The following is a 15571-nucleotide window of genomic DNA, read 5'->3' on the forward strand; positions in this document are numbered from 1 at the left end:
AAACAATCTTTCAAGTAGTGTCCTACAGTATAACTAGGCATACAAAGAGAAATGACAATAACACTAGAGTCAAATCAGGGCTCCATCAGAAAAAGAGAAAGCAATTTTATGTATTCCTGATGTAGAGTATTTTAATACAGGAATTGGAGGCATATCTCACCCCAGGCAGGTCTGAGAACTGAGAAGTTACCACTGAAGAGCACTGTACTCACCCTGAAGTGCCAAAGTAGAGTGTCTCAAAGGCTTGCCAATAGCAGCTATAATTCTCAAGAAATTCTCAGAAACTCCCACAAACTCTCACAGGCTGCAGAAGTGAAATAGAGGAATTTTTATTAAAATTTTTTTTTTGCATGGGCAGGCTCTGGAAATCGAACCCAGGTCTCCGGCACGGCAAGTGAGAACTCTGCCACTGCGCCACCGTGGCACCCCTGACATAGAGGATCTTAAGAGTGCACCAGGAAGCCACTGTGAATCTCAGGTGTCCCACACATCCAGATGCAAATGCCTCTGGGGAGCAATGACTTCTTTTCCTTTCCTACGTTCCAAATTCCTTCCAAGGGTCTCTCACCTCGCGGAGGTGAGGAGGGGAGAGGATTTTGAGAAATGTGGCCCTTCATTCCTTTTCTTCACTTCTAGAATGTAGAAACATGAGAGAACTTCTTTAGTAACTTAGGACTGTTACGTACGACACAGAAAGCACTAACCTTAAAAGAAAAGATTACTTGAACTACATTAAAATCAAGAAATTCTTCTCATCAAAAGACACCATCTGGGCGGGCCACAGTGACTCAGTGGTAGGGTTCTCATCTGCCATGCCAGAGACCTGGGTTCGAATCCGGTGCCTGCCCATGCGAAAAAAAAGAAAAAAGAAAAAAGACACCATCAATAACCATCAAAACAGTGAAAAGACAACGTACATAATAGAAGATATTTTCAGCAGACATAGCAGGGGTTTATATCCAGGAGGTTTAATGAACTATGACTCAATAAGGAAAAAAAAAGCCTGACAAACTAATAGTAAAATGGTAAGCAAAGGCATGAACAGTCAATGAACATGTGAAAGATGTTAAGTCTCATTAGTAATTAGACAAATGGAAATTTAAAGCATAATGAGATGCTATTATACAAATACTAGAATAGGTAAAACTTCAATGATTGAAAATATTAAGTACTGGAGAGGATATGAACAGGAGGGGTGAGAAGGATGACTGAAACTACCAATGTTGGCATTACCTCCTAAAGTCAGAGATATACATATCTTATCACCCAGCATTTCTACTCATTTTTATATTCAATAGAACTGTGTGCACATTTGTGCCAAGATACATACAACAATCTTCAGAGGTCCATAACTTGTAATAGCACAACTTAAAACAACCCAAGTATCCATTAAAAATAAAATAGAGAAATAAATTATGACATGTTCATGCAATGGAACATTATACAGCAATGAAAAATGAATGAACTATTTATTCATCCAAAAATTTAAATGAATCTCAAACATGTTATTGGGAGACAGAAGCAAATTATTAAGTAATACATACTGTGAGATTCCATTTATGTAAAGTTTAAAAACAGGAAAAGCTGTATCACCTATAAGAACTGCATGTATGGACATGTAAACTATTTTTAAAAAGAAAGAGAATTAAGTACCATAGAAGACAGAATGTGGTTCTGTTTGAAGGCAGAAAGGGAGCAGTGATTAAGATGGGGTCTCAAGGTTGCTTTCTGGAATGGGGACAAGATTCTATTTCGTGTCTTGCCTCATTTTGTGATAATTCATTGAGCTTTGTAGTTATTTTGTAGATTTTTCTGTATTTCACACTAGTACAAAGAAGTCACCTTCAGGGTTCTCCCAGTATCATATATAATTCCTGCAGTGTACTGTCAACTGTGGGGACATGATTAGAGAGAAGTGATATAAAGAAATCTTGCTTCTGATATGTTTGGGTTTTGCCTTGCATAGCCGCAGGCTATATTTATGCTTTCAACTTATTTTATGATTCTGCTTACTCTAGCTTCCCCAACCAGCCACTTGCTGACACCATTTTCAACAGCAATAAGCCTGTTCTGCTCTTTGCCCGCCTCCAGTTCCACTTCCATGCACGTATACTCAGTGAGGTCCTGGTCATTTTAAAGACAACCTCAGTGGTCACCTGCTGTGCCCTTTCATTGCCCCTTCCACTGTATCCCCTCTTCATCCTTCTTAGAATTATTTGCTCCACTGTTCTACTTTCCATCATCGCATATGTTATCAAACAGCGTTTTAATCTATTATTTGCGTATCTCCTTCACTTACAAGACTGTAATCCTTCTTGAGGGTAGGTCCTTTCTACATACCTCTTCTGTTTTCTGTTGCTAGCACTTATAACAATGCCTCAGTGAAATTAGGATCTTAGCAATTTTGTAAATGTATTTCAATAGTTCATTGCCAAGCTGGCAATGAAGTTGTGAAATCTGAGTGTTTTGAATACACCCATAAAATGGTAAAATTTCGCCAATCATGATTGTTTTACACATGTTTTTTACATTGTTTACACATGACTGATAGACCATCTGATATAAAAATATCATAATCAGCTGGTCATATTTTTGTATCAAATAAATAGCATAGTTCAATCTCTACAGTGCAAAATTGTTTATAACTAGAAATATTCCACTGGATTGGAGTAGAGATTGTGTATACATTTCTAGCAATATAAGACTTTTCAAAATAAGTTTTGAGAAAGCAGGGACATCAAATGTTATACTTTTCCATCAAATATAACAAAGTTTATAGTAAGGAATCTCATACAATAGTGAAATTGCATGAAAATATTCTGAAACTGACAGAGATATCCTCAGGAATATTTCACTGTTGCAGGGGCTTCTCACATAATGCCAATCTTGTTTGAAGATTGTGTGTATTGTGATGTCCCTAAAAGTTTCTATGACTGACTCACATGTTCGATCAGTAGAACTATTTTCAGCATCTTCTAATTTGTTTTTGTGTGTTTTTGGTTGTCAAATCCTAGAGCACAGGAAAGAAGTTATATGTGTCTAATGATTGGAAAATGTAATACTTTTCTCTTGTTGATAAGTTCGATGTTCCTAGCCCTGCAGTCTCATCCCAGTAAGCAGGGCGAACAGTTTATGAGATACCTCGCTCTCCAGTGCAGCTTCAACTCGCCCCCTAGCGTTTAGGAACGTCACCAGGTGCTTTTCGTCAGAATGTCTGCAGGTATCCAAGCTGCATGATTTTCTTTTTTTTAAGTTTATTTATTAATTAAAAAATAAAGAAACAAAATAAAACAACCTACATAATCAGTAATTCACAATATCATCACTTAGTTGCATCTTCATCATTTCTTAGAACATTTGCATTAATTCAGAAAAAGAAATAAAAAGACAATAGAAAAAGAAATAAAACGAACACAATGATTTTCTTAAAAGTATTTTGCACCTAGCAGACTTTTGGTTTTGGAAAACTAAAAGATCGTCTCCAACAAATATTTTCTTTATAAAACTTTCCCTGTATTATTTCAGCCATCAAATGTCAATTAAACAAAGACGATGTTCAAAGTAGTGTTAAGATACAAGCTAAAAATGGTCCTTTCTCTCAAAAAACTTAAGGTCTAGTTGTATAGTACAAAAACATCAAAAATTCAGAGTTTGTGGGTTTACTGTCATTTCATTCTACCTATTTAAGAGTTAAATTTTAAATGTTTTTTTTTTTTATGCTGTCTGCCCGAGGTCACATTTCATTATTTTTCCATATGAGTTAGGGCAACACTATTTGTTGAATTTTTGTTTGTTTTTTTCTTTCTTTGTTTTGCTTGCTTGTTTGTTTTTGGGAAGTACATGGGCCAGGAATTGAACCGGGGTCTCCTGCATGGCAAGCGAGAATTCTACCACTGAACTACCCTTTGCACCCCTGAATTTTAAATGATTTTAGGTTGTGTTTTTAAATAGGAACATGAAATGGTGATTAGAAAGAGGAAGTATAAAGCAGAACCTTACAGTCTATGGGCCCAGCCCAAAAATGAAGATTCTGAAACTTTTCTCTTGCAACATCTTCCCTCTGATCCGACTGTTTCCTGCGAATAAACTTTACAATGAAGACATGATAGATGTGCAATCCATTCATTGAGAGTATAGCGAGAAGATGGGAAGAATGGACTGTTGCTATTTAAAATATGTTGCCTTTTATAGCGGTGCCAATGGTCTAAAATCTGAACATGTGTTCCTTGACAAATTATGGAATAATAAAATCCTGAAATTATAGCTGTTGCTGCAAAATTTAAAAACAGCAGCAGGGGTGCACGGGTAGTTCAGTGGCAGAATTCTCGTCTGCCATGCAGGAGACGTGGGTTTGCTTATGAGCCCATGCACTTCCCATAAACAAACAAAAAGCAAAAAGCAAACAAAAAAACCTCAACAAATGATGCTGCAATAATGGGACACTCACATGGAAAAATAATGAAATGTGGCTCCAGCACACAGCATACAAAAAAAAAAGACACCAACACAAATTCTGAGAATTTTTTTTTTTTTTGCGACTGAAAAGAGAAAAGATTAAAAGAGAGCAACAAAATGAAGAACCCAAACAGTAAACACAATTTTTGATGCTCAACTCTTTCTCCAAAATCAATTTCGGAATCACAAGATGAAGCTCACATGATAGAAAAAAATACCATAAATTTGTGTGTTATAATGGCTAAAACTTTATCAAACTGACAATATAGAATGACCCATTTTATGGTTCTTAGAGGACACATGAACAAATTGTTCAGATACTCTGGTTAACCTAGTTCTTTTCTTTCAAACTAGGTAAAAGCAGAGATATTAATGATTTGGGCCTTTTATTGATACTTGTTTTCAAATTTTGTAATGATGATGTGTATAAGTGCTTAATAGTAAAATCAATGAGATATTTTTAAATTACTATGTGCCATTTTAGTGATCCCGTGTGCAGGCAGCATAAGCATGAGAAGTTTGCCTGAGTGGGCGTGAGAGCAGCTGCCCGTGTCACACCCACTGGTCAGAGAGAGACCTCCTCAGTTTGCACCGAAAACCCCTCACCTCTGAGAGAGTTCATGGTACGCTCAATGGAGTAGCCAAACTGGCAACCTTTACTTGTTAAAAAGTGGTTTAATATATTTTAGATGAATTTATAATAAAATGAAGAAGTATTGTTGCAAGTTTGTAACAGATTTATTCTGGCTCAGGCAGGGCTGGACAATTGTCAGTTTTCTACTTTTTTCATGGCACCAAAAACATCATGACAAAGGGTAAAAGGAATGGAGAAAGGTCAGGAATTCACATTCCAGCATAATAATAACCAAGCACAAGCCTGGCTCATTTAATAGGGATTTTTCTTTAAATTTTGCACACTCTCAAGGAGTAACTTCAAGGGAACACTGAATGTTTTTATCACAAATGTTCAAAATTGTCCTAATGCATGTAAATTATAGTGTTTATGGAAGAATAAAGAACATCATGTCATCTTATTGCCTGCCAAAGTCCTTTGCAGAAGATTTCTTTGAGATAGAGAGACTGGGTGTTTCCTTTTAGTCACCTTGTGACACAGCATCTTCTTGTCTTAACAAGATACTCCAACCAATGAAGTCCTCACCCAGAATAATATTCCACTTTTTGGCAGCATCTTGGGCTTCTCTCCACAATTGTTTCCTCCATGATCTTTCTAAGCAATTTTTAATAATCGTTATTTGTATCCATATTGTTCTTTCAATCCATAATCCCTAAATACTATGATGGAAGTTTTTCTGTTTTCTGAAACATATAGGCAGAATCCGTCCTTTTTAATTCTGCTGAATTTTCTGCAATTGTTGGGGTCAATGCCAGAGCATTGTGTCCAATAAATAATGAAACAAATAGAGCCACATTAAGAATTTTGTAGGCCTTAGGCACCTTCAAAACAATAATGTTTAAAATGATATTTTATGACTGTTGGTGTAAAGACAAATACAATGTACTCTTGATTTGCTTTTATGCAGTCACTCTTATTTCATTCTTTTTTTCTGATTTTAAAAGAAATTAAAATCAGAATAGTTTTGAGGGTCCCTAAAAGTATCATAAGCCCTGGGCCCTGCACCCACTTTGTCTAAAGATAAGTCGCCCCTGCAGGTAGAACATGCCTTTATTCCATCACGTGAGGAATTTAAAAGATTTTTAGGTTCAAATGATCTCATGCGGAATTTTGTTTGTTCATAGCTATGTCTCAGGTCCTTGGGGATGCTGCACAGACCAACCAGGACGGTGAGGAAATCCCCCCACCCTCTTTGAAGAGAACATGTTTACCTTCCTCCGTGTTAAATATAGGGGCAGGTGGAGGCAGAGGGTCCTTCGCAATATTGCATTTGGAAAACGTGCTTCACTTGTCTTAAAAGAATTTTTGAAAGTCATTGTTATAGAATGTATATATTATTAACAAATATGAATCAGTCAATATATTCAAAACATCTATTTTAATTACCTTCATCATATATATACATCTGGAAATTACTGAATTATATACGTGTGCATTAAAATTTCCGCATATGCTGTGAGATTTAAATACAGGGAATCATTTACTTTCCTCCCAGGAAGACGCAAATGAAATGGCATAGCACAAGTTCACTGCTTTCAACCCCTTATTGTTTAGTTTATTAAACAAATACTTTTGTCAGATTTATTTTTTTTAATTTTTGTCAGATTTTTACAGCATCATAAGTGCCTTTGGATTTTCTTCTCTATTAAAAATAAGGTAGTGAGACTATTCTGTTGATTTATTTTGCATTGTCCAACCCAGTTAGCTAATGCAAATTCATCTATCACAGCTGATTGCATTTGCCAGCTGCTTAGTATTTTTGTCCTTTTTTTTTCTCTTTTTTTACTACCCTTTTTTGACAAACACAGTGAAGTTGTGACCTTGCTGTGTTCCTAGTCCAAAGTTCTGATGAGCAATCTAGTAACAAGAGGTTAGAAGAGATAAAAAATGAGTGGAAGATAAACCAAGTCACTAAATACGAAAACCTCAGGAATTTCAGTTTCTCTTAATGTTTATGTACTGCTCCTTATTTCTGAACACAAACTCATCAATGTCAGCACGAGTCTGTGTATGTTGAAATCATCAGGTTTTAGAGGTAGGAGCTAGTTAGGGACACCGTGTTTTTGGAGAGAGCTCTAGGCTGGGAGAGAGATGATCCTGCTTCTGCCAGTTTCAGCTTGCTCTCAGGATAGTCACCTAGCCTCCACAAGTTTTGGCTTCCTTCCCTGTAAAGTGGGAATAATCACCTCTCTTTTCAGCATTACTGAAACAGGGACAGGCAATGCTGCAGACTAGATGGTCTGAAATCACACCTAATTAAAAAGTTTAGAAATTCCGCATAAACATCACAAACTTACAAATACTTAGCTGCATTACAATATTTTTAGGGAAATCTCTAGGAGTCATAAATGAAAAGGGAGCCATAAAACCAGAGAAATTAGACTGAGTTGACAGTGTAGCTGCCTCCGTTGGGTTAGTCAATGGTGATCATCTAGTGGTGTGGGTTATGGTGCCTACTCAAAACAGAAGACAAGACAAAGGGATAGTTAAATACCCTGCATAAAGCTAGACTCCTTCACAGGCTGCAGTCTCTGTGGAAGTGCCCATGAGGAACAAAAGTCCAAGCACCCACACAAGGAGAGGACAAGGAAGCTTATCTTTTCCATCTGAATTCTGTGTATACAAGAGAAACAATTTCTTTGGGAAATTTAATCACTTGTCTGTACTATATTCAGGTTAGGGACTCAAATTTGTATCTAATACATGTCCTAGAAATCCCCACATTGAGAAACATTTTTTCCAGGTCAGTAGCCTCTGGCAAAACAAATACGATCTCCTTTGAGTGGACATTCTTCCATTAAAGAATGTGCAGGCTCCCCACAAATTACATCCTGATGAAGATAAGCTTAGCATTCAAACTTAATTTAAAAAAGGACCCAGAGTAAAATTCACTTAAGGAAGGATAGACAGTACCAACAAACAGCAAAATTAAGTCCCGAAGAACTTCAAGGATTTGAACAAACCTACACAGATTTTTAAATAAGTATGTTTAAAATAATTAAGGGCATAAAACTGGATCCAAAAGTAAGACAATATCATGACACCATGCAAAATGTACAAATGGATTTGGGAAAAGTTAAAAATTCTAGACACAAAAAGTATAGTAAATGTGTTTTTTAAACTCAATGAAGTAATTTAATAGAAGCCCAAACACACCTGAAGAGAAAACTGGATTTCTGCTTAAACTTGGAAGATTCATGTGTTTGCACATGTCCTTTCTTGAAAGCCCACAAAAATGATATCCAAAAGAAATTTGTAAGTGTAAACACAAAAAGACAAAGAAATGTGGAGAGGAGACAATAGCAACAAAATATTGGAAGTTGGAAAAGTGAGGAGTAACTTGGCATATAGGTGAGTGGTAACTCAGCAGTGCAACAGAGAAAACCGAAAACTGTGCTAGTTGTTAGGAAGCAAGAGGAAGCTGATTTATACATGCCACAGAAGGCCAGGAAGCTCAGGAAATGAGATGTGAGCGGTACTCTGAAAATAGCATTCAGATTGGGCTAGGGAAAAAAGGAAACCAGATTGAAACTATGTGTAAGAAAAGAAAGTTCTGCCAAATCTTCTCCCAAACCCCATGTGTCTGGATGACTGACCCACACCAACCTTGGCAGAATGCAAACTGTGTATTCACTGAAAGGGTGATACACAAGGATTCTGGATTTAGGAACAGAAACTTAGCTGAAGGCAGGGTTACTGGACTGAAATCAGATTAAATGAAAGCCTGCATGATGTGTGGTAAGGAGTCACCAATTCCTTTTCCCCCTTTTTTGTCCCAGAAAGTTGGTGTCACTATATACCCCAAAGCAAGAGATTGGAGGAATATTTTTCCAGGAAACAGACCACATAAAGAAAAGAGTTGCTGATACTGAGAGTAGAAAATTCCCCCCCAAAAATAGTCCAGCATGAACACCCTATGGTCTCAAGTGTGAAAGCCACTTGTTAATAAGCACCAGATATATACACAGAATTTCTAATCAGCTATATAGTGACTCATTCTTAAATATGAACCAATGTCCAGGGATTGCCAGGTGTTTGAGGGGAGAGAAAGAGAGAGAGACTAAAACAAATAGACTTAAAGAAAGCAGAGACAATTTAAAGGAGCAGAAAGGGCAATTTTGTTTGAAGTATAATACTCCATAGAGAGAAAGATATTGCATCTCTGAAGCCAAAAAAAAAGTAACTTTCAAAATGGAAGATTTCATGAGTAGAAAAGAGTCCTCAGATTACAAATATGAGAGCAGAAATAAAAATTGATTTAAAACTTCAGAAAAAATTAAGGAAAACTTGCAGAAATAACCTCCAAAAAACAGAGAGAAAATTTTAAAAATCAGAAACTTTGAGAATCAGTTCAGTAACTCCAACATCCAAATAATCAGAGTTCCAGGAGTATTTAACAAGATGTTTTCCCCATCATTCTTGAAATGTCCTTTACACTTGATTTCTAAAGCCCTGCTATGGTGATTTGGACTTCTGTGTACCCCAGGAAAACATATTCTCAGACTTAACCCATTCCTGTGGGGGTGAACCCACTGTAAGTAGGATCTCTTAAAGATGTTACTTTTAATAAAGATGCAGCCCAACTCAAATACGATGGCTCTGAATCTTATTACTGGAGTCCTTTATAAGCAGAATGAAATTCAGATGAGAGAGAGAAAGCCTCAGAGGAAGAACCTGAGCTGAACATTTAACAGAATTGAAGAGAAGGGAAAGGTCAGGAGAGGCCATCACTACACTGCCATATGACCAAGAGCCCAGGATTAATGATCACCAGCCACCAGCCCCAGAATACCACAGACTTTGGGGAGGAAACATCACCCTAATGATGCCTTGATTTGGACTTTTCCCCTAAACTCAAAGAGCCATTAAATTTCCATTGTTTAAACCAGTCCATTGCATGGTATTTGCTTGAGCAACCAAGGAAATTGAAGCACTCACACTCTGTTTACACTTCTCCCACCCATCCGGCCACTTTTTCTACATCTCTTTGACTTGTCCTCTTCATTTTACTAAGCTCCAAATATCAGAGAGTCCCAGGGCTAAATCCCTGCCTCTCTTCTCTCTAAATATTTTATTCCTACGTTATCTCACTCCAGCTCATGAAAACATGATTTCAAATAATGTGACTCCCAAATTTATAACTCCAGCCCATGTAGCCAACTGTTTATTTTATCATCTGCACTTGGATATCCAATAGGCATCTCAAACTTAATATTTCCGAGATCAAACTCTAAAATCCACTCCCACATATCCAAAGCAAATCCTGATGTATCTCTCAATGTTCTTTATCTTTAAAAAAAAAAAGCAATTTACTCTACTCATCTAGTTCCTCAGAACCAAAATCATGATGTCTACCATCTCTCCTCTTATTTTCTCCTATCCAATGTCCAAACTATCCAATAATCCATTCATCAGAAAATTATGTGACTAAATTACATCTTCAACATATATCCTAATCCAACTTCTTTTCACTTCCTCTCTCACTGCCACCCAAGACACGGTTTCCATGTCTCTTACTACAAATGCAATAACCTCATGCCAAGTCTCCGTATTTCCACTTCTATCTCCCTAAACACTATTCTGCCCCCAACAGAGCTGAACTTTCAAGTATAAACCTGACTGTGTCATGGCGATGCACAAAACCTTCCAGTGGGTTCCCATCAAATTCAAGGGGGAAAGTATCAATGTTTTTAACATAACCTTCAAGTTCTATATAATCTGGCTGCCAGTTGTTCCTCTGACCACATTCCCTATTACTTGCTCTTGTCACTTGCCTCTCACTTACTCTGCTTCGGTTACACTCATCTCTTTGCTGATCCTCAAATGATTCAGGTCCTTTATAACAGCATTTACCATTCTCTCTGCCAAGCTGCTCCTTTCCAGTGCATGGCTCACCCCCTCATTTAGTTTACCCCTACAGAGACCTTCCCTGAACACTTTGTCTAATGGAAACTCCCCTGCCCAATGACTCTCCATCCAGTTGCCCTATTAATTTTTCTTAAGAATACTCATTATGGTCGGAGGACCTGAGGGTACGATGACTGAGAAAGGGAAGGTGGTACTATAGTGTATACATACAATGGACTCCTGAGTGGCCACAAGAAGGAATGAAGTTGTGAGGCATGCAACTAGGTGAATGAAACTTAAGGAGAGTATGTTGAATGAAATAGCAGAAACAAAAAGACAAATATTATTATGCCTCAGTCATATGGACTAACTATATTGTAAACTATAATGGGTTATCAGGTTGGGTCCTATTATAAAGGATTCTAGAGTGTAAGCTCTTACAGAAGTCACATATATTCAGGAATTGTAACTGTTATTTATAAATTCTGAGATACTGACCTACTTGAGTATAACCTGGTTGTCCCTGAAACTTCAGGTAATTATGTGACACCTGAGACTCTGAGTTTCAGCACTGAAACTATGTAAGTTAGCATTACCCCATACAGCAATTGTTTAAAAAGTTGAAAAAGTCATCAGACTTCAATGACACTGATTTGAATAAGACTATAGTATTCAGAACACAGGGTAAAAGATGAAATAGGCCATATTTTAAAACTTCAACGTCTGTGTGAGCCCAAAGGAAGGTATATTTAAAATTTATATTTTGAGTAGTGCATTATCTAATTTAATTTGTATGATGGGTTTATTTGAACACCCTAAGTACGTGGAATCTTGAATAGGGCATGAGATCCTGGTGGTTTTGACAGGTTAGTGTGATGCCATGATATATCCCAGAGTAATTTGGTTAGAGAATAAAAAAGTAATTGCAAAGTTCCCTTGAGGGTCTGGAAAGAAAGGATGAAATATCCAACTTCCTGATATTCTTGCAAGCAGTGGAGATAACCAATTCAACAGGCTGAGCCCTTGATCTTGGAGTTTGCCCCTATGAAACTTATTCCTGCAAAGGAGGAGCTAAATCTACTTATAAATATGCCTAAGAGTCATCCCCAGAGAACCTCTTTCGTTGCTCAGATGTGGCCTCTCTCTCTAAGCCAACTTGCTCTCCCCCCTACATGGGACATGACTTTCAGGACTGTAAAATCTCTTTGGCAATGTGGGACATGACTTCCAGTGTGAGCTGGGATCCAGTATCATGGGATTGAGAAAGTCTTCTTAACCAAAAGAGGGAAGAGAGAAGTGAGACAACATAAAATATCATTGGCTGAGAGATTTCAGACAGAGTTGAGAGGTTATTCTGGAGTTGTTCTTATGCATTATATAGATATCCCTTTTTAGTTTATGCTGAATTTGGAGTGGCAGGAGGGAAGTACCTGAAACTGTTGAGTTATATTCCAATAGCTTTAATTCCTGAAGATGATCATATAACCAAATAGTCTTTACAATTGTGAAAACCTTGTGTCTGATGTTCTTTTTATCCAGGGTATGGACAGATGAGTAAAAAATATATAGATAAAAAAATAAATAAATAATAGGGGGGATAAAGGATAAAAAAATTGGGTAGACTGAAATACTAGTGGTCAATGAGAGGGAGGCGTAGGGGGTATGGGATGTATGAGTTTTTTTCTTTTTATTTCTTTTTTCTAGAGTGATGCAAATGTTCTAAAAATGAACATATTGATGAATACACAATTATTTGATGATATTGTGAGCCACTGATTGTATACCATTTATTGACTATATATGTGTGAAGATTTCTCAATAAAAATATTTAAAAAGTGAAGGAAAAAAAAGAAAAAAAAAAACACCTAGGCTTGAACTGAGACTCTATAAAAGTTTCATGCATAAATTTGCTTTCCTGGAGCCTATAATTTCCTGAGGGTTCCTAAACCAGATAACCCAGAGGGACCAACCTCTCTGAGATTACCAACTAAGTACATTCCCCAATCCTTCAGTGTTCATACCCTTCTCAACATGAAAAAGTCAGAATGGGCATTGCTAAAGACCCCTAAGAAGGATCAAGGGAGAAGGAAGAGTTATAACAGAGAAAATAGGGTTTAACAGACCAGTATGACTGCTGAATCACTATACTGATATTTTTCCTAACCTCCATGTTTTGGAGTAGCTAGAAGGAAAAATCTGAAATAGGTGGAATGATAACCCATAACAAACTCTGAAATCTGTTCTGTATTTGTTGAAGTTTACTTTGAAAATTATTGCTTTTTCTTTCTTTTCTTTGTATAAATGTTACACTTCACAATAAGAAAAATTTTTTAAAGAATTCTTATTACTACCTGATAGTCATATAATATATTTTCTTTTCCTCCTTCTTCCCACTAATACATAAACTCTACAAGGGTACTATATTTTGCTGTTATATCCTAGTTTCTAGAACAGTTCTTGAACATAATCAGAGCTCAATAAATATTTGTTGAATGTTTGTTAAATTAACAAATTTGGATTTCAGATAAGTTGCAGAGTAAAATTTGGGCAAGAAAAGACTACTTAGAAACGTGTACACATGTGTGGTTATCTAGGTCCTCCCCCTCTGATTAGAGAGTGCAACATTTCTAGACGCTTCTGGAATACTTAGGGACAAGCAAGGTTTCTGCCCTCATGGGTAAAATTTGTGATGAGTACTATACAGGAAATAAGCAAGGTTATATGCCAGAGAGTAACAGGAGAACGGAGCTAATTTAAATAGAGCAATTAAGGAGGTCCATGAGATGAAACCAAATGTTGAGTAGAAGGTACCTACCCTGCCAAGAGTAGAATAAGTGTCCCAGAAAGATGGAAGAGGAAATGCAAATTCACTTTTCCGGGAAAGAAGTTAGTGTGTTAGAGAAATAGAAAGGAAATGAGTGTGATTGGCTTATGGTGAGTAATGGGAGACCTGTAGGACATGATGTCACAAAGATATACTTTATGAGCGACTTTGTCAGCCATAGGAAAGACTTTGGGTTTTATTCTAAATACAATGAGAAGCAATTAAAATCTTTAAATTAGGGGAGAATTGCTATTTCAGATAATGTCAGTTACAAGTAAAAAGTGTATATTAGGGGTAAGTTTCTAGATGAGCAAGTGCCTGAGGCTGAGTAGCATTCTCCATCTGCAGATGGCTATAGAACATTCTAAAAAGAGGGAACAACATGTATAAAAGCCTAGAAGCCAGGATTCATGAGTTGACAAATAGTTCAGAATGAATAAAGAATAAAAGGGGAGAGAAGGGGAGGTGCTATAAAAATGGCCAGAGGCAGATCATAAAGCATGATTGGCCATAATAAAAAGCCATGACTTAGTCTTTAGAGAAGTAGGGTATCAATGAAAGAAAATTCAATTAGGAGACTGATGATGTTTTTTACTTTAACGCCTTAAACTAAGTTGAAAGAACTAGGAACACAGAACTGAGAGTAGAATTTGGAGATATTAAGGAGAAAAAAGTAGTAGAACTTGATGTCTGCTTGGATGTAGAAGAAAATATAAAGAGAAAGGAGTCAAAGATGGATTTCAGATTTTATGTTGATGATAGGGCAAATCCCATCTACTAACCTCTATTTTCCTTTGAAATACAACTACATAAGAAATGATCATGGTGATGAATATACAACTATGTGACAATATTGTGAGTCACCAAAAATGGAATGTTCATATGTTAAGAATGTTTGTGTTTGTATGTAGTTATGTTTTGTCAATAAAAAAAATAAATACAACTACAATAAAACTAAAGGGGATTTTTAAAGGCATAAAGATATAAAAACAAAAGAATAGGAAAGGGCACTAAAAATCTTGTAGTATTTGAAAAGCAGATGGAAATGTGGGAATTGAAAAGGGAGAGTCAAGAAAGTTGACACCTAAGGTTGCAGGGGAAAACCACTCAGTTTACAACTAGGAATCCCCAAAAGGTAAACTGTGACCTTTGGATGAAGGAACAAGGATGTGGCTGAAAGTATGAGAATTGTTTGAACGTCTGTTTAAGAAGCTGTTGAACCCTTAGATCCTATTGTGTTTGGGTGTATTGAAGAAAAAAAAATGATAAATGTACAATAAGGAGATGTGATAAGTATACAGACGTAAAAATTATCAACTCTAATATAAGCCATTCTTTCATTTATCCATTTATTCAGTAGATATGTATTAAGGCAGTGTGGCATTATCACTGGGTCTGGAACTACACTGGGTTCAAATCCCAGGTTATCTGTATGACCTTAGAGAAGTCCCATCATGTCTGTCTGCCTCAGTTTCCCCTTGATACAGTAGGGATATAGAAGCTCCACCTCAAGGTCATTGTGAAGATTAAATTCATAACTACTTTTAAATGCCTGGTACACTAATAAGTCTAGCATTCATGTCTACTTCTATTACTACAGTATGTCACACTGTTCCAGGCCCAGGGGCAGAGTCTCATGGACATTCTAGGGTGGAAGACAAACAGGACACCCAAATAGTGCAATTTCAGAAGCGATAAGTGCTCTGAAGAAAATGAATGATTTGCTGTGAAATTAGTGGCTATACCTGTTTTCAGATTAAATGATAAGTGAATAAAACATGCAGTTGGCATTAGATTATACCTTTACGGAA

General features: G+C 36.7%; 1 protein-coding gene and 1 long non-coding RNA gene across 5 annotated transcripts in view; one reads left to right on the forward strand and one right to left on the reverse strand.

Moving 5' to 3' along the window:
* MARCHF1 (membrane associated ring-CH-type finger 1) overlaps positions 1 to 15571 on the forward strand; it is an 894978-nt gene that overhangs the window by 754497 nt on the left and 124910 nt on the right. The window lies entirely within an intron of this gene.
* Positions 359 to 15571, reverse strand: part of LOC143666185 (uncharacterized) — a 40322-nt gene continuing 25109 nt past the window's right edge. The window contains exons 2-3 of the long non-coding RNA XR_013167449.1: positions 732 to 842; positions 359 to 632 (exon numbers count right to left, since the gene is read on the reverse strand). This is a non-coding gene — a long non-coding RNA (uncharacterized LOC143666185). The remainder of the gene's footprint in view (positions 633 to 731; positions 843 to 15571) is intronic.

This window comes from Tamandua tetradactyla, chromosome 22 (genome assembly GCF_023851605.1).
Source record: "Tamandua tetradactyla isolate mTamTet1 chromosome 22, mTamTet1.pri, whole genome shotgun sequence".
In the NCBI taxonomy this organism is placed as follows: domain Eukaryota; kingdom Metazoa; phylum Chordata; class Mammalia; order Pilosa; family Myrmecophagidae; genus Tamandua; species Tamandua tetradactyla.